The 19,599-nt window shown below is 32.2% G+C and overlaps 1 pseudogene; it reads left to right on the forward strand.

The window, feature by feature from the left end:
• Positions 1-4,722: 4,722 nt before the first annotated feature.
• LOC124840802 (arogenate dehydratase/prephenate dehydratase 6, chloroplastic pseudogene) lies at positions 4,723-6,652 on the forward strand (annotated as a pseudogene).
• Positions 6,653-19,599: the final 12,947 nt, after the last annotated feature.

Below are 19,599 nucleotides of genomic sequence, written 5' to 3' on the forward strand. Positions count from 1 at the left end.
TCTTAAGTATCACACGATTTTAGTTTTAGTTTCTACTCAAAACTTTGATGGTTTTTAGTCCTCATAGTTTTCAAACTCTTACTATTAGTCCTTAACTTTTGTTTGACGTGGCTAACGGCCAGCCCACGTGTGATGTCACCTGACTACTTTTAATTGACGTGGCAGTAAATGTGTGGTGGTCGATCGGCCTGGTGGGTGGTCGGCCACTTAGTCTGGTGGTCAGCATGGTGGTCTTTGCCCATAACCCTTCGGCCTTTTCCCAACACCGTTCGGTCTTTCATGTATTGTACTCCACCCGTCACCATTATCGTTCGGTCTTTACCCAATATCGTTCGGTCTTTCATATATTGCACTCCACCCGTCACCATAATCGTTCGGTCTTTGCCCAATATCGTTCGGTCTTTCATACATTGCACTCCACCCGTCACCATAATCGTTCGGTCTTTGACAAACAACGCTCAGTCTTTGCGGAACACCGTTCGGTCTTTGCGGAACACCGTTCGGTCTTTGATCAACACCGTTCGGTCTTTTCCCAATACCGTTCGGTCTTTCATATATTGCACTCCACACGTCACAATAATCGTTCGGTCTTTACCAAACACCGTTTGGTCTTTGCGCAATACCCACCAGGCCGACCGACCACTAGACATTTTGGCTGACCACCCACCAGGCCGACGACCACCACACCTTTACTGCCACGTCAATTAAAAGTAGTCAGGAAAGGTGGCATCACACGTGGGTTGGCCGTTAGCCACATCTACTGAAAGTTAACGTCATCCAATTTTAAGGACTAATAGTAAGAGTTTCAAAACTATAAGGACTAAAAACCATCAAAGTTTCGAGTAGGGACTAAAACCAAAATCGTGTGATACTTAAGGAAGGAAAAACATATTTAACCCATTAAGTAATTAAGACTATCCACAAGTTATTGATAAAATAAAGGATAGTAGTAATATTTAACATTAACTTTACAAGTAGTATACACCAAATTAGCTTGAGAGAGAAATGTACCTCAAGACTAAGATCTATGAAATGTGATTTGTACCTTTTGATTAAGTTTCTTGATGATGCCTAATCAAAGACAATAATAACCATATCAACTTAAGGAAGAAAAATAACAATTCTCAAATTGTCATAGGTGTGTAATGAGGAGGAAGTTTTACCAATTGCCATTTGGAAAACAAGTATAGATGTCTCTCATCATAATAAATTCCATTTTCTAGTTGTTACCTAAGGCAATGAATTGAATTCTATAACAGTTAAAACCATCAATTTAGTTTTATATAACATATTTATAGCCTATAAGTTTGATATGAAATTCTCTTAACGATTTTAAAGTTTAATCGTAAGAATGATAAAGTGTGTCGAGTAATTAGGCAAGATTTGACAAATCGGATTGGAGTAGGATATGGCCCCACCCTGTCGTCAACCAAGGTCCACCAGACCACTCAAGTTTCTAGCACCACCCTACTGCCCACCAAAGTAGACCATCCTGATAGTCCACCAGGTCATCCACCCACACCATCCATCCATGTATATCGTATGATTTAGCACCACCCTCCCATCTACTCAGACCGACCACCCAGATTGACCACCTAGACCACTAGGTCATCCACCCAAACGGTCCATCCAAGTCGTCCTCCTTCAAGGTCGAGCTCCTCTGTGTCGAGCTCCTTTGTGTCGAGTTCCTCTACTCTGCCTAGTATGGTTGAACAACGTGACTGATCAGACACAATATGGTGAGAATAGCAGTGGTAATGACCCATTAAGCTCTTAATGCAGATTAAGATATGATTGGATTTTCATTAGACTAACAAAAGGTAAAGGTCAAAAGAAGGTAAAAGTTCATCCCAACTACTATAAAGAAAGGTCCTAAGTATGACTTCAGACCATCATGCACATAATATGCATCACTTGTTGTGTTAAACGATCAGTCATATTATTGACTTGAGCGTCATAATGTATTTGACAGTAAACGATTTAGATAAGAAGTAAGATGAGTGAACAACGTAACTTGGATTAAGAAGAACCATTAAAAAATCTATTCAATCTTCAAGACATATTAGAGTTCTTTCAGTAAAGGAACTCAACCCGTTAATCGAATGAAAAGTCATATGAGATTATATTATAGCTTCCATGGAAAAAGTTCCCATATGAAATTAAAGAATAAAAAAATAAATATTCTTATTTATCACTATTTTTTTAAAACAAGTGAGTTTTTATCTGTCATAGAATGAATAAAAAGGTCTTTGGATGAGAAAATTATATTTTAAAAAAACTAAGTGAGGTTTTCTATCAAAAATGTCTTCATTTGCTTACCACCAGCACTTTGATGTCTATCATTTGCTCACCAAAAATTCATTTTAGGGATGATAAAAGATATCCGTAAATAATAAATATATACATATAATAATAATAAATAATGAGTATTTTAATATTGATATAATATATATATATATATATATATATATATATATATATATATATATATATATATCATAATAATAAATATATATAAAAAATTAAAATTAAGATTAAATTTATATTTTATTAAATTAAACTGATTTAAAATTAAAATTAATTTATATTTATTAAATTTAAAAATTTAAATTATATTTTACATATTTTTAATTTTAATTTAAAATTTATAAAATATATTTTTTAAAATATCTACAAGTATTTATTATATATACAAGTTTTAAAATACACATAAATATTCAATAAATAACAAAGCAAACCAGTATCTTTTATTGTGGATCGAAGTAGAGAATATTTGTGTCGTATCCATTACTACCATTTCATTTGTTGTTTATATGAGAGAGAAAGTGGGAGTTCCACTAAAAGAGAGTGGTATGAGGTGAGAAGTCCTGAGGAGGATGGGGAGGGCTAAGGTGGATTGAACGTAGTAATACCCAAGGAAGTGAGAAGGGAATATTCTTAGTAATAAAACAAGGGTATTGTTCCCTCCACCACCACCTTTTCTTCCTTCACCTCCCCAACTTTTTATATTTTTTTTTAATTACAAAATTAACCTTTTTTATTTTTTAACTTTATTTATTTACCTTTTTGAAACTCTGATTTCTATTTATATTCTCTCATCCATTTGTCCTTCGGAGTCCCACCTCTCTTGCAAATCTCACTTTCTCTTTTCTCTCTTTCCAGAGCTCCTCCAACTCTCACTCTCACATCCGTTCCCATCTCCTCCAAGATCCGTTCCCACCCCTCCAACTCTCAGATCCGTTATTTCTCTTTCATATTCGTTCGTTCGTTTCCTCCATGTCTGTTTGGGTTTCATGGTGCTGGGTGTTTGCGGTGGTCATTTGACGGTGCGGCGGTGAGACGGTGCGGAGCAAGCAGGGGTGGCCTCTTGGCTTTGATCACGTCTTCCGGAGGGAACTTTGATTCAGCCGGTGATGGAGGAGTTCACCGATAGAAAACTGGGAAGTGTGAATTAAAAAAAAAAAGGTTGAAAAGAAGTGTGAAGTGACCAGGTTTGATGAGTAAAATAAATGCATGGGAATGAAAAGGTTGGGAAATGTGAATTAAGAAGAAAAAAAGGTTGAAAAGAAGTATGAAGTGACCAGGTTTGATGAGTAAAGTAAATGCATGATGGGAATGGAAAGGTTACGGTGGTGGTAGTCAATTTGTGCAGCAGTGTGAGCGGGCCCAGCTTCTGCACAATGCAACTTTCACACTTCTCTCCAGAATTTCATAGATCAAACAACTTCCAACTAACCTTCCTCAAAATTTATGATAATGAAAAGGCTTCTTCAAAAAGAACAATTTTGATAAAAATTATACTGTTTGTTACTGTTGCTTGATAAAACGGATGTCGACATCCGTTTCGCCTTAAACGGATGTTGACATCCGCAAGGTTGTGTGATGTTGACATCCGTTATGAAGAGGTTCTGTGACGATGCTATTAATAGAAATTATAAAATATTAATCTTAAAAATAAAATTTTAGAGAGATGGATAAAATAGGAATAGAGAGATGGAATAAGGGATAAAAGAGGAAAAGAGAGGTAGGGGAAGCAAGAGGTGGTGGTGGAGAGAGCAACACCCATAAAACAATTCTTCTTGGGTCAGATAGGTGGACAGCTTAATCCACTACAAATTCAACTCGGAAAGACCAACTTATAAATTAGACAAATCAAATTTTAAATGTTTTTCGAGGTCATCGGGCCAAGTGGACCTTTGGTCCAATTTCATGGCCCTAGGTAGCAGGTATCATTGCAGAAACACAATTTAAAACATGTACAATTTTCTTCACTTTTCTTCTTTCCTTTTACCCTTCTCAGATCTCTTTTCATAACATTTTAAAAAATTCTGTTTCCGTCATCACTTGGAATCGTTCAGAGATAATCTTACTTTTTAGGTATATACAATTAAGGATTTAATCTTTAGATTTATGTATACAAAATATTTATATTAAAAATTAACTTAATTTTTAAGAAAATTTAAGAAAGTTTTGAACTTACTACTTAAGTTGTGTAGTTAAAAAATATCTTTTAATCTAAATGTTTATAATTTGTAATGTCTTTAGGAGATTAAAAGAAATTAAAATAATAGGAGAGAAAGCATTAATAAAATACAAGAATTATAACCAACTTCATAGTAAGTTTTAGCTAAAAACAGAAAAGAATCAGTTCACCAAACATATTTTATTTTTGCATTTCTGGTGATTATTGAAAACTAAAAATGATTATAAAAAAACAGAAAACAATCATGGCAAGGCAGAAATTCTGTAATGACAAGATGACTCAACAGCAAGATAAAACATAATTTACAGATTTACAGATAGAATAAAAACAAATAAAAAACAAAAAACGGTGTGAGTGTGGAAAATGAGAGATTGAAAGAGAAAGGGAGGGGGTAGGTGTGGGATTGACCGAACCTCCTTCACGCATACACCATCCCCTCAAGACATGTCATGTTCCATTTTCTCTTAAAAATATAAAACCACCAACCAATATATAATCTCCCCAACCCTTCCCTCTCTGCTCTCAGCTTGTTCGTTCCTTTCTCAAGAGAACACCAAGCTACACACTACACAGCCCCAATAAGCAATTTCAACAAAATTCCCCATTCCAATTACCAAACCTCAGCTTTATTTTTTCTTAATAATAATTTCACTTTAAGCCCTTTAATATGCAGACCCTCACTCCGCCGTGCGCTAACCCCATCAACTATCTCAATCGGCCATCTCACTCGCTTATTCGGGTCGCTCCGATCCGATTTAGGGTCAAATGCGGTTACGGCTTCGAAACCGCGGGTTTCTCGCAAGGATTCGGCGCCACTCGAGCCGATTGGCAAAGCTCGAACGCCATCTTAGCCAGTAAAATTATGTCGCAGAAGGAGGATTCTCCCGCCGGTGACAACAACCCCGCCGCCGTGAACGGCAATAACGCTGCCGTAACGAATCTAAATATCGTACCTGTCAAACACGACGGCGGCAACAGCAAGCCGCTTCCTCCGAAGCCGCTCTCGATCACCGACCTCTCCCCGGCACCGATGCACGGCTCGCAGCTGCGCGTGGCGTACCAAGGCGTTCCCGGAGCGTACTCTGAGGCCGCAGCGGGAAAAGCGTATCCGAACGGGGAAGCCATACCGTGCGACCAGTTCGAGGTGGCTTTCCAGGCGGTGGAGCTCTGGATCGCGGATCGCGCGGTGTTGCCGGTTGAAAACTCCCTCGGCGGCTCTATACACCGGAACTACGACCTCCTCCTCCGCCACCGCCTCCACATCGTCGGCGAGGTCCAGCTCCCGGTGCACCACTGCCTCCTGGCACTCCCCGGCGTCCGCAAGGAGTTCCTCACGCGCGTGATCTCGCATCCGCAGGCCTTAGCGCAGTGCGAGCACTCACTCACGAAACTCGGCCTCAACGTGGCGCGTGAGGCAGTCGACGACACTGCCGGCGCTGCGGAGTTCGTCGCGGCAAACGGCCTCCGCGACACGGCGGCAATCGCGAGTGCCCGCGCCGCAGAGCTCTACGGTTTGCAGGTCCTCGCAGACGGAATCCAGGACGATCCAAACAACGTGACGCGGTTCGTGATGCTGGCGCGCGAACCGATCATTCCGCGCACGGATCGGCCGTTCAAGACGAGCATCGTGTTCGCTCACGATAAGGGAACCTCTGTGCTTTTTAAAGTGCTTTCCGCGTTCGCGTTTAGAAACATTAGCTTGACGAAGATCGAGTCCAGGCCTCACCGTAGCCGTCCGATTCGCGTTGTCGATGATGAGAGCGAAGGAACCGCCAAACACTTCGAGTATTTGTTTTACATCGATTTTGAGGCTTCTATGGCGGAAGTTAGGGCTCAGAACGCCCTCGCTGAGGTTCAAGAATTCACCTCTTTCCTCCGAGTCTTGGGCAGTTACCCTATAGATATGACTCCCTGGAACCCTTCTTGTCCCCGAGAATATTAACATTGCAATTTTCTCCTGCATTCCACATGTTATCATACATCCACCACTCTCCATCTTCCATTTGTGACGGAAACACCAAATTGTTTCTATCCCGTATATACTGTATGGAGTATCCAGTCGACAGTATAAATACTGTCACTTAATTATTTCTAATTAGTTTACAATGTGTGAAAATTAAGATCTTTCGTATTTCTATTTTTATCTGGTTAAGGTTTATATTTTTTTAATTTTATATTCTATTTAAATTAAATTTATTTTACACAATTTTTATTTTTACTTTTGCATATTTTGGGTAAAAGAAATGGTGTTCAATTTTCGTGGTTAGATAAATATTCAGTAATTGGCATCACTAAAATGGTCTCTTGCGTTTGATGTTTCCATTGCGTGATGACTATTTTATCATAGAAGTTTTTGCACGTGTACGGTAAAGGGTATCAAATATTCGATTTGGCATCTTACTAGGTACTCCTGTATTCAATCTTCTTTTTGTTTTTTTCTAAATTGAATTTCAATTATTTGTCAAAAACGTATTCTAATATCAAAATTTAATTATTTTATTAAAAGTGTAATTTATAAATTATATATTTTAAAAAATTAAATATACTATGTAAACATCGATCATTTACAATATTCAAATTTAAATACTAGATTTATAGAAGGGGAAGTACACGTATTTTCAACTGGTTACTACTGAGTTCGAACGTTTATGTTATATATAAATTACAGTCAAGATTGAATAGCTTGATGATAATTACTAAAGTAACTTTTGTTTGTAAAGGTAACATCCAGTAAAACAAAATTAACGGATAACATCCATCCTGACTAAAACACTGAAAAGACTATAGAAAGGAAATAAATAAAGAATTAAAAGAGAAATATTAAAAAATAAATGAAAAAAAAGTGGTAGTTTGATTGAAATGAAACGAGTAAAAAGATTTTGTTACTATCGACTCACTGTAGAGGTAAAGGTGTACGAGAGTCTCTACATTACTTTAGGCTTATATCGAATACTCAACAAGTAGGATAGAGTCTCTCAGTCGTTCGGTCTCGACAACCGTTGAGGAGACTTAATGCACAAATAAATGTGATAACAGCTACCGTTAAACAGTTAAGATTTTCATTAATGACCATTAAGAGGTAAATTAACTAGTCAGATTCCTGTAAAACTCTATAAATAAGGGTTTAGGTTCGAGGGAAATTCATGTTTTACTCACTACTAAATTATAAAAGACCTATAGAGAAAATTTCTGACTTGAGCGTCAGGGTGTCTTCTGCAGGTCACCCCCCATTCGGTGTTCGGTTAACTGGAGCTAGGAGAAGCAGGACGCTCGGCAGCGACAACAAGACGCTCGACAGCGACGGGAGGACGTTCAGCAGAGATCCTCGTCCATTTTAGCAGAAACATTTTGGCGTCCACCATGGGGCCGAGGATTTTCAAAGACACCCTAGCAAGACCATAAGGATGGCTCAAGACCTAGCGGCGTTTATGCAGGAGATGAAAAGGAGGATGGAAGCCATGCAGGCTGAAATTGAAACTCTAAGGGTCGAGCGGGATGCAGCACATAGGGACCGCGGCGCAGGGCGGAGGGCCCGCCCAGTCAAAGGTTGGCTACAGCTACTAGGACGCCCACAGTGGAATTCTCAGACTCTGATCAGGAAGGCACTGATCAGGGGAAAAATAGTTCCCAGAGGAGTCCTAACCATCCGGTTCATGCCGCTTGGGCTAGGGCACTTCATCCCTTTACAATTGCAGTCATGGAAGAGAAAATGTCGGAAAGGGCGCTCCTAGTTCTGGAAAGGTATGATGAATCGGGAGAACCGGAGGAACACCTGAGGTCATTTGTTGACGCCATGGCAATCTACTCACCCACGAAAAGGGTTTGGTGTATGGCTTTTTCCCTGTCAGTTAAAGGAGAAGCTTTAGAATGGTTTCACTCTCTTCGTCCAAAGACCATTAATAGTTTTACGACTTTGAGACACATGTTTGAACGGCAGTTCGCTTCGAGTAAGTCGCAAGACCTTACCTACATGGAGCATACTAAAATCAAACAGGGAAAAGATGAAGACCTGAAGGACTTCATGGACCGGTTCAACCGGACCGCACGACAAGTGAGGGGTGTTGGCAAGAAGTTCATCATCAGCACCCTGTCAACAGCCTTAAGGTCGTGCTCCTTTGCGGATAGCTTATTTGCTCGGCCACCTTTAACCATGGGAGAAGTGTAGGAGAGGGCCGCTGAGTTCATTCGAATCAGGGAGATGCGGGCTGTCCAAAAAAGGCAGCACGAAGAGAATGATTCACCCTCGGCAGGCCAGGAGCGAAAGGACGACAAGCAAGCGTTCATGCGGGATCGAACGGCATAGTCGTGGCAAGAATAGAGATAAGCTTTATACTTGCTTTTTTCCAGTTTAAAAAGTGTGATGTAATTTGCAAATCTGATATTAGTATCAAATGATTTCCATCAAAATTTTGAGCAAATTATGTCAACCGTTCAACCAAAGGAAAAAGTTATAAAAAGAACTTCAATCTACCGCCCGACTCAAAGAAAGGATTCTAAAAAGAACTAAGTTCTAAAGAGAACTCTTATCAATTGCTCACATTGGCATCTTCGACCTAGGGAATGCTCCAAGTGAACTCCTAGTCGACCGAACAGTGAGGAACGCTCTTCGTGAACTCTCACCTTGATCTTAGGGCGCGCCACCAAGTGAACTCCTAAGATTTAAACTGAACGGTAAGGAACACTCTTCGTGAACTCTCACCTTGATCTTGGGGCACGCTCCAAGTGAACTCCTAAGATCTAAACCGAACGGTGAGGAACGCTCTTCGTGAACTCTCACCTTGATCTTAGGGAACGCTCCAAATGAACTCCTAAGATCTAAACCGAACGGTGAAGACCGCTCTTCATGAACTCTCACCTTGATCTTAGGGAATGCTCCAAGTGAACTCCTAAGATTTAAATCGAACAGTGAGGAACGCTCTTCATGAACTCCTAAGATCTAAACCAAACGGTGAGGAACGCTCTTCGTGAACTCTCACCCTGATCTTAGGGCACGCTCCAAGTAAACTTCTAAGATCTAAACCGAACGGTGAGGAACGCTCTTCGTGAACTCTCACCTATATCTTAGGGCACACTCCAAGTGAACTCCTAAGATCTAAACTGAACGGTGAGGAACGATCTTCGTGAACTCTCACCCTGTTCTTAGGGCACGTTCCAAGTGAACTCCTAAGATCTAAATCGAACGGTGAGGAACGCTTTTTGCGAACTCTCACCTTGATCTTAGGGAATGCTCCAAGTGAACTCCTAAGATCTAAACCGAATAGTGAGCAACACTCTTCGTGAACTCTCCCCTTGATTTTAGGGAACGCTCCAAATGAACTCCTGGTGTAAACACCTCTCGGCTGGTAAGGAACGCATCTTATTGTATGAATCGTCATGACCCTTGAAAACTCGGGTAAAATCCTGTGTCGATCGGTATAACTTGACAAACCCAACGCAATATCAAAGATTTTGCTAGGGCTTAGGGGGCTTATGTTACTATGGGCTCATTGCGGACCGAACGGTAAAGGTGTAGGAGAGCCTCTACATTATTTTGGGCTCATACACTACCAATCGGTTAGGATGACATACAATCCTAAGGAACCGAACAGTCAATGTGCAGGGTAGAGCCTCTCAGCCGTTCGATTCCGACAACCGTTTAGCAGAGTTAATGCACAAATAAATGTGATAACGGCTACCGTTAAATAGTTAAGGTTTGCATTAATGACCATTAAGAGGTAAATTAATTGGTCAGATTCCTTTAAACTCTATAAATAAGGGTTTAGGTTTGAGGTAAAATCACGTTTTACTCACTACTAAATTATAAAAAGCCTACACAGAAAATTTCTGACTTGAGCGTCAGAGTGTCTTCTGCAGGTCACCCCTCATTCAGTGTTCGGTTAACTGAAGCTAGAAGAAGCAAGACGCGACAGGAGGACGTTCGGCTGAGATCCTCGTCCCATTTTAGCAAAAACAAATTTAAAAATAAAAAGCTTTTTATATAAAAAATATATATACTTTTTTATGGATTTTAACTTGTATATCATATTCTAATTTGTAAGTGATAATCATTTCAATTAATTTTCCTTTTTAAGTTACTATAGATTAATTATAGAATTTGATTGTGTACTAGATTTACTGTGTTATTTATTTACTAGTTTTTAAAACATATTAATTTTAATATTTTAAAATATACTATAACAATTTAAGTTATCAAAATCAATGTATTATGTATTTTGGAGATAAAATACCAAATATTAATAAGGAATAATTTGTACTCTGAATCATAGGTGTATTTGACTAATTTTTATTTTTTTAACTTTTAGTATTGATCATATTTATTAAAAATGCTTGATGTGTGAAGACTTGGAAAAATTGTATTTAAAAGTGGTATTGAATTAAAAATAATGAGACTTTATTGTTTTAATAGGAAAAAGTTTTAATATAAAAAAAATTGTTATAAACGAGTTTTATTATTTTAAAACGCATTATCTCTATCGCATGTATGATATGAGTCTTCCCTTCAGTTCTCTATTGATCAATGGTTCTAGTGTATACATTGATTATGTTTTCGTTGTTTGTAGGTGTTCTTTTGTGTCTTTTAGCTCAGAGAGCAGAGTATGGTTCTTTAGAATTGGTTTGAGCTACTAAAAAGGTAAAGGAATCTAGTATTTCTTATTAACTGTTAATTTATAAGTATGATTTGTGATTATTTGGATGGATAATAAGATTTAATTTAAATTGTGATATTTGTTCTAGTATTTTATTGTGTTTGCATGATGTTAGTTGATGGTATGTTGATGTAATGTTTGACCTAATGTGATTTTGATGATTATTGAATATATGAATTGTATGTGATTAAGTTGAATATGATTATTGGAATTGGATGTTAGGGTAAGGAGTAAGAAGTTGTCAAATACATAGGTTTTATGGTTGAAAATAAAGGTTTTAATGGCAAGTCTGTGACATAGGGTTTTGATTGAGAAACTTGATGTTTCAGGTTGTATTATATGTTATTTGAGACTTGTTAGAAGTATGAATTAATTGAAATATGATTTAAAACTAAGTAAGGGATATTCCATTGGTGGTGTTTTGGATAAATTTAAGTGCAAAATTGGAGGTTTGAAATAGTTAGATTTTGAATTAGAAGGTATGGGCTAAATGTGATTGTTTGTAATATGTCATTGAGTCTATTAGGACTTGTGTAAGTTGTTAGGTTACAAAAACTAGGTATAGAAGGTGTAAATCCGAGTTTAGGTACTTATGGAGGTGTCAAATGGTTGAGTGCACCTAGTTTTGAGTCTAATGATCAAAGGAGTATTTTACTATAATTCTAAATGTAATTTTCCATCCATTATAGGGTGTAATGAATCCATTTGATCATTATAACAAAGCTCAAGTGCATCAAAGGCCAATTTTAGAAGTGTGCAGTTTGCTATCATGGAGCTCGAGTGCCCCCTGACTCCCTCCAGTGGGGTTGGCCTTGAGCTCCCCCTAGGCGTCCCATTATAGTGAGTTGCCGCTTAGGAGCCCTTCTTGTAGGTTTTTGGTTTTCCTTTTTTTATGTGTTGTCCTATGATCTTTGGTGCACTATTTTGGTTTTCTTAAGGAACGTGAGATTGTTTTATATGTGTTTTGATATGTTATATATATGATTATATGGGATATATGATGATGATGATGAATAAGTGGTTGATAATGTGAGTAGTTGATGGACGTAACTTTATGACCCTTGGGGAGAGGTTACATGGTGGTGAGAATAGTAGAAGGTCTTAGTTTAGATACTTTCAATATGGTCTAAGATGTAACCTTGTGTGTATGGTAAGGTGAAACCCATTAGCAATGGCTCTGCAAAGCCGTAGAAGCTACCACAAGTGTACGACCCACCACAGTTCGACATTCATACTAAATCCGGATAGTATAACCTAGGTCTTAGACATATTTAAAATGTGTGGATTGTTTTATGATAAATATAATTCATGTGTAAAATATTATTATATATTATGATTTGTTTTATATCACTAACTTATCCTTGTTTTTTTCTTTATTTATTTACTCACTAAATTAACATTATAAAAGAACTAGAAGTTTAAACACATTATACTAAATAATTATAAACACGATATATTTTTTTTTTTACAAACATAAAGTTAAGGATTGCTAAACATAACGAAAGATTTATAGATAGGTTTTTGCCAAGTTTTTTCTTCGATAGAATTTCTTTATATAGATGTGAAAAAGAAATAATCATTACAAATTTTCAGAATCATTGACACAAAAAGAAATTCTTATCACGTTAAATATTCTTCGTATAATATTAATCACACATCTCTTGTATGAAAAACACTTTAATGCACTTTAATTGCGTGTTATCTATCTCTAGAAATTGCACTTAAAGCTTTAAAACCACGATGAGAAAAAAAATAATCTCGGAGCAATTATACAGTTAAAGTTGTGTTATGTGTCTTAACTTTCTCACGTTTTAACTTAAGAAAATATCCATCCAAGTTAGGAATACATCAATTTCATCCTATTTGTAGTTATTCAAAATTCAATCAAACTTCTACCCTTTTTTTCTAATATTTTTCCTTTTACATCCAACCCATCTTTAACACAGCAAATAGACTTTTATAAACAGCTCTTGACAAGACTTGGAAAAGCTAAAATTGTCCGAGGACACTTTTTGAATTGAGAGACATAAAAAAAAAAGCGATAAAAATAAAAATAAATTAATTTTATTTACATAAATAAAAAAAAGAAAGAAAATGGAACATTATCCTTATTTACACATGAAAAATAGTGAAGCAAATGAATAAAATATATATATTATTTATGTTATAAAACTTATTTTCTTAAAACTAAGAGAAATATCCTTAGGATTATATGGACAATAATCTGGCAAGTCGAAAATGTTCTTCCTTCTCGTTCCTCTTTGAAAATAAATAGAGAAATGTTGGTACTTTTAACTTAATCCCATGTTTTTTAAACACAGTGTAGTTAATATTATTTAGCCTATGTGTTTTGATGGATTGTTTCTTGTTTGTTTCTTGTCTTTGAGTCAATCATTTGATTTTTTTTTTATTCACTCTTTGAAACTATTTTAATACCCGCCATGTTTCAACTCATCAACCTTCGTATGAAAAATAGTTATGTTATCACAGTATTTCGAAAACACAAAAAAAAAAAATTAACAATAATGATAAATACTAAACAAAAATACCCCTAAGGAAAATGACGTTAATTTAATACTTTAGGCACCAAATTATTCTTTGAAAATGATATTTATTTATTTTATTACATATATTTATTTTGGAAATGTATAGTTAAGAGTATGTATTAATTAAGGAATATAAATGATATTAATTATTAACTAAAGTATCTTATTTACTAATACAAGAAAGTACTTATAGTATTCGTTATGTGTAGTTTCTGTTTTTTTTAATTTCTCAACTTGTGCTCCTATCGAAAGACACATAACAACAGCGTTCTTCTAAAAAAATGAAATCAATTTAATCCTTTAATCAATCAGTGAAAGCTAAAGTCAACCGTGTTCATCAATCTTTATATAATCTTTATATAATATATATATATATATATATATATATATATATATATATATATATATATATATATATATATATATAAAAGAAATGATTTTGATGCTACTTTTGAAAGTGATGGTGGAACTAATTAAATTAATTTTAATGTTAACGGCTTTGAAGAATTAAGTTAACATCAATTATTATAATATAAAAACTGAATAGATTGTTTATTCTGTCTTAAATTTACGATGTAAGCACTCCAAGCCTCCAAGTTGTTACATTTTTTTTTGTATTGATATTTAACATTTTAATTAATTATTTCACTGAATTATATAAATTAATAGAGTAAACAACTTTTATGACAACCACTAATGTTTTATTGCTGTGTTAGCCAAAATTCTATAGTTTTATAATAATTATTAAAGTATAACATAATAAGTAATCAATCATGTAAAAAACTTATCATGACTAAACTATTAAGTAATCCCGATCCTAAAACATATATAACTACTGTTTCTATACAAATATTTTTATTATCTATCAAAGTAACCAATTTCAGAGATTTAAGTTGTATCCACTTTATATAAAGTTATAGATTTTAGACCTAAATATAATTTAGTATAAGAAAGACGAATGAGTTTTGATTTTTTATCCTTTTATAATTTTTTCTTATTTCACTTTTGATTACTAGACAATTATGAATTGTTATTTTTATAATCTTAGTATTATATATGATATTAATTAACTATTTATATGTTGAAAACAAAAAGTGGAAACTTACTAGTGCTATTATAATATAATGCAAATTGGAAAAATCCTTAAATAAAAACAAAAGATAATTATTAAAATTTTGAATGGATAAAAGATTATAATAAAGACTAAAAACTGATTTCAAATTTTATAAGAATAAAAAAGTAAAAAATAAATAAATAAATATAATATATATATATATATAATATATATATATATATATTTATATATATATATATATATATATATATATATATATATATATATATATATAAACCAGCACTAAAACTATTTAAACCTTAACATTGGTTATTGTATGAAAAAGGCATTTTTTAACTGTCATAATTTTTGTGATCATGTGTACATTTATAAAACAACAGTTATAGATTACGTGTTACGTTGATTCAAATAATCAAATTATGTATAAATTGAATGGTAGATGATGATGTAACAATAATGAATTTAGGGAGATGTTAGAAACACGTTTTCAAGCTCATTCTTTTTTAAACTTATATTTTTATTAATTAAAATATTAAAATTTAATAATGATTATTACTTTGAATAAACTTTAATGAATGAAATATTATGTAAACTAACATGTTGATTCTAGTGTTCTTGTGAAGAAGACATAAATTAATTAAGATAATAATACTTTGACAACATTCTTTTTTATAATATTTTAATACTATTTACATATTATTTTGTTATTGATTCAAAATTATTTCAGAATCAATAATAATAATCATAAACATTAACATAATAAAACGTAGACCAATTAGAGAATGATACGTAAAAGATGTTAAAATGTTGTTAAAGTATTATTATCGAATTAATTAACCGTAAAAGAGTGAAATGAAAAGAAAAAGAGAAGAAAGTAATATTGTAATTTGTTGGCGGCAGGTTGGGTTGAGAACGAGGGTTTGGTGAGGAAGATGAAAGGGTTGTGTGTGTAGTGTGGTAGGTGAGGGATGTGCTTTGCTATTCATCATTAGTTGTATGATTTGTGGCTCATTATCATTGTAGCATAAGTAAATCTACACCTCCTTAATTACTAATATATTATAATATATTTCCATTTGCTTTTAAAAACTATTTAATTGAATTCGAGTTTTTTTTAGAAAATACATTATTTTATGAGTTATTTATTTTTAAACATATGCATTTATTTTTAAATTAAATAATAAAGATTAAAACCATACTGAATAAGAGTGTTTGCTAATTGAATATCCAGCCCACTTTGGATTGAAATTTTACTTTTATATATATATAAATAGAATGTAATGAAACTCACTTTTGGTGTGAATTGGTTTGAGTTAAATTAATTGAATTAAAATCTTAATTCTTTTATATTGAAAATTATAATTTTTAAGTATTGAACTAATTAAAAAATATTGCAATTAGAACATAATAATTTAACCAAACAATAAGAATAATTTATAAGAAAACATATTTGACTTGAATTATAAATATAATATAATTACATTGAGTTTGGTTGAATTGTTAAATAGTTGAAACCATTAACATATTATGTGTAACTATCCAAAACATGTTATTTTTAAATAATAATATTAGTACAGAACTATAAATCTTATATATTACGTATTCATATTCTTCCAAAAAAATTAAATAATTTATTTCAAATCCTAACATTTCATATTAACAATGAAATATTGTCGAAGATATGATCACATAATTGCATATTTGTGTCCATTTCAGTTTATAATAACATTACAAGAATGTTGTCGATTTTCGCTACTATTTATGAAATATCTACTTTATATATATAAACATACATATACTATCAACAATGGTAAAAATTAACCACGATAGGTAAGGGTAATCAATTGACATTACATCAATACATATAATTTTATTATCATCAACTTAATTTAAGTCATTATTATCATATTAGTCAACTTGCAACAAATATTAATCATTCAATTCATGTTTTAACACTAAACATAAATAAACCTACACGACTTTGGTTTTGGAGACATATGCTATAGTGTCGATATTCCTGTAAAGTCTTGCAGCTGTCATAAATTGTTAATACAATGGATTCAACATTAACAATAATATTTTTCCTTATTCCAAAACCATCATTCTTATCACAAAAAATAACCATGACAAGGTTAGTTCCTTTTTATCCTTTAAGTCACAGTATTATTTTGTAAGATTCCACAGACAAGAAACATTCTTCAACTCTCACGGCCTAAACCTCATTCTCTATGTGAGTATGAGAATTTAGTAGAGTCACGATGATTTCATTCTAGAATACTTTATACAAATGTATACACTACACTTTATAATATGATAATTTCTCCGTAGAAATAAAAAATAATATTCATACAATTCATCCAACATATATTAATACAATAATTCCATATATTTATCAGTCACACGACATACTTCAATTTCAAAGCAGTTACTCATTTTACCTAACAGATTTAAGACTTCTAAACCATGTTATTTTGATTATTAAAACTCAAACTAATTTTTTCTTTGTGAATTAAAATTATTATCATTATAAACCTATTACAAGACATTTTGCATCTTAGCCTTATGAATGGCAAGTGCATGAGATAAGCTTAAAAGTCTCATTGATTTCGAAGGTTCCTCACTTTCCAAACAATATACTAGTTTTGCTTAATTTATTCTACAAATGAATGGGATAAGTCTCATTGATTTAGAAGGTTCCTCACTTTCCAAACAATATATTAGTTTCGCTTAATTTATTCTACAAATGAAAAATGTTCATTTTTTGTTGAAGTATTTCATATGTAAAAGTGAGATAGAACGAGGTTATTAATACCGCAAATAATACAAATAATTACAATAATATTAATAAATAAATAAAAATGAGGTTAAGAACATCTCACTTAAATAAATAAGTATAAATAAAAATGAGATTATGACACCTCACTAAATAAATAAAAAATAAGAATAGATAAATAAAAATGTGATTATAAACATTTCATAATAAAATAATGACAATAAAAAAATGTGAATGAATTTATAAACACCACGAATAAAATAAAAATAAAAATAAAAATAATAAATAAATAAAAATAAAATTATGAATATCTCACTTAATAAAATAACAATAAAAATTAAATAAAAATGAAGTTATAAATTCCCCCTTTAATAAAATGATAATAATAAATAAATAAATAAATGAATATAAATACCTCACTAATAAAATAAAAATAATGACAATAAATAAATAAAAATGAAATTATAAATACTTCACTAATAAAATAATAATAATAACAAATAAATAAAAATGAGGTTATAAATACATCACTAAATAAAAATAAGTGGTCAACACCTCACAAATAAATAATAATAATAAATAAATAAGGTTATAAACACCTCACTAATAAAATAAAGCAAATAAAATAAAGTAAATAAAAATGAGATTATAACACCACCTCAGGAATAAAATAGTAATAATAAATAAATACAAATGAAATTATAAACATCTCACTAATAAAATAATAATAATAAATAAATAAAAACAATGACACCAAAATAAAATAAATAAATCAATAAATATTGATAAGTGAAAAATATAAAATGATAAATTATTGCTTCTCTTCCCTTAAAACAACTTGTTCAAGTAATACTAATTCTCAATTAGATTGAATAATTTCTTCAAACTACTTTAATCTTTTTTTATCAATAGAGAAAGAAAATAGAAATAGTGAAGAATGAGTAAAATATATTGGTGGATACAACTACCAAAAACAATGTAATTTCACTTCTTTTCTTAACGTTATATACAAAAAATTATGTTATTATTTTGATATTATTTTATTTTCAATACATTTACAAGTATGTAATAGTAAAACCACAATTTAAATGTTATAAGAGTATTTCACATTTGACTTGTTGACTCTTTAGAATAGTTGTTGTTATCTCAAATACTTCTTATTATTAACCTTTAAATGTAAATCTAAATCATCATTTTAAAAACATGCCGTAAAATTTTTATTTGTATACAACCATTTGGAGACGAATTATTACCAAAATAACTCAAAATAGAAAATAAGCAACGTTAATTTAAATTGTAATTTTTTTCTTTAACCACAAATCTCTAGATAGAAATCTCCACGGTCAAAATGAAATACTATATCTTATGAGCTTGGAATAAAATTTTCATCACAATCTAATGATTAACAAAGTAAGAATAAATTTTTTACTAAAATAACTCAGAACTAAACAACATGTTGAGATCTAACTTTTACACTAAAACGCAAGAATTATTTTTCTTAACATAAACTTCTATTTGTAAATCTCATTGGTAATATGAGAGAACAATACTCTAATAATACTTTATAAAAAATTCAATATAATCTAATGATTTATAAAGATGTGATAACAATTTTACTTAAATAAATTATGATTAATAAATAGTTAACACCTCAAAATCTTCTTTTAATTCTTTATAAAACTCTTTTCAATTATTTCTCAATATACTTATAAAAAAATATTAATTTTAAAAAAATAAAGATAATTAACATAAAAGAAAATGTTACAATTATACATAATACATAAGATATTATTTATATGATAAATATTTGAATGTTACAATCAAAAATTATTTTTTTATAAGATAGTCAACCGTTTATATAGTATAAATTTATTAATTAAAACAAAAAAAAATCAAATATTCTTCAAAATTAAATTTATTTTTTATTAAATTTAAATATGATTAATAATTCGTATGTTAGAATACCAATACAAATATTTGGAAAACCAAATACATCGTGGACTAAAATTTAATAACACACTATAGTACATATTCACAATAACTAAAAGAATAAAATATAGTTCTAAAATGGATAA

The sequence above is a fragment of the Vigna umbellata genome, chromosome 3, assembly GCF_029865625.1.
Source record: "Vigna umbellata cultivar VRB3 chromosome 3, Vumbellata_1.0, whole genome shotgun sequence".
Classification (NCBI taxonomy): domain Eukaryota; kingdom Viridiplantae; phylum Streptophyta; class Magnoliopsida; order Fabales; family Fabaceae; genus Vigna; species Vigna umbellata.